At 48.4% G+C, this 1462-nt stretch overlaps 1 pseudogene; it reads left to right on the forward strand.

Moving 5' to 3' along the window:
• The first annotated feature begins 575 nt into the window (after positions 1-575).
• On the forward strand, positions 576-1142 carry LOC101390918 (T cell receptor beta variable 4-2 pseudogene; annotated as a pseudogene).
• The last annotated feature ends 320 nt before the right edge of the window (positions 1143-1462 follow it).

Genomic DNA, 1462 nt, shown 5'->3' on the forward strand with positions numbered 1-1462 from the left:
CCTCAGCACCCACTGAGGGATACTTCCTAACTAGCTAGCATTAAATTCTTGTGTCTTAAAAAGTTGCACAGCTGGCTCCAGGGAAAAGCTCTGATGAGCTGGGCAAGGTGGCCACTCTGAGTTAAATCAAGATGAGGCTTGAATGGGATTGTCTTGGATCCATGAGAGGCAGTGGGGGAGGATACTTGCTCAAAGGGAAAGAATGTGTGTTAAAAGGGAGGAGGAGATGCTATAAAGAAGAAAGAGGAAGGAAAGACCTAGGTATTCATTTGGGGATGAGGGGAGGAAGCTACTAGTGAAAAAAAAGCAACTGTCTGAGAAACCTCCTTGGGGCAGCTGGGGGCTGGGTCTACTCCTCTGAACCTGTCTGTGTACACTCAGTACTGCCAAGCCAGTCCAAACCCACCACTTAAGGTGCCAGTGCAGGGAAGGAAAGGGAAAGAGGACATGTGAGCTGTAGAAACTAACAGGGGGATTGATTTCCTAAGCAAACTCGCTCTCAGAGCCGGAGAAAAAGACCCAGAGGACAGAAACCTGAGCAGGGAGACACCAGGTCCCATCTGTCTGACGCTGACATGGGCTCCAGGCTCCTCTGCTGTATGGTCCCTTGTCTTCTGGGAGCAGGTGAGTCCTGGGAACAGGTAGGACATCTCTGTCCTTGGACTTCTAGCTTTTTCATGGAACTGCCTCATAAGACTCGCTATATTTGGTTTCTTGCTCCCACAGGCTCTGTGCACACTGGAATTACCCAGATACCAAAACACCTGGTGACAGCGATGGGAAGTAAAGGGACCCTGAAGGGTGAACATCTGGAACATAATTCTATGTATTGGGATAAAAAGAATGCTAAGAAATCACCGGAGCTCATGTTTTTCTACAACAATAAGGAACTCATTGAAAATAAGACTGTTCTGAGTCGCTTCTTACCTGAATGTCCAGACAGCTCCCTCTTATGCCTTCACATGGACGCCCTAGAGCCAGAGGACTCTGCCGTGTATTTCTGTGCCAGCAGCAAAGACACAGCCCTGCAGAGTCACCTTCTTCCTGTGCACAAACCTCCTGGGTCCAGCCAGGAAGCTGTGGGGGCAACCAAGGCTCAGTTCATTTCCTATAGGGCCCTAGACAGAAATCTCAGACCATAACGCTGCTGTCAATTCACTGGATATGGCAATGCTCATTTCCAGGAACAGAAGGCAACAGCCTGTGGCACCCTGCTTTGTCTTGAACAAGACTGTGCCTGCAGCTGAAAGTAGGACAGACACGCTCAAGTTTAAGTTGTTCCAAGTATCTTCTAATCAGCTGGTGCCCCTGGGAAATCTTTCATAAGACACTTTACACTCTGTCCACAGCAGTCCTATCAATTCTCCTTCCAGTAGGTACTATTCTCTGAGTTCTCTTTCTATGCAAGTTAGACCCTGGACCTCAGCCCTGTTCCCAGCTCCAAATATGCTCAGAACTTTTT

This window comes from Ceratotherium simum, chromosome 1 (genome assembly GCF_057802395.1).
Source record: "Ceratotherium simum simum isolate JZ-2026a chromosome 1, ASM5780239v1, whole genome shotgun sequence".
Classification (NCBI taxonomy): Eukaryota; Metazoa; Chordata; class Mammalia; order Perissodactyla; family Rhinocerotidae; genus Ceratotherium; species Ceratotherium simum.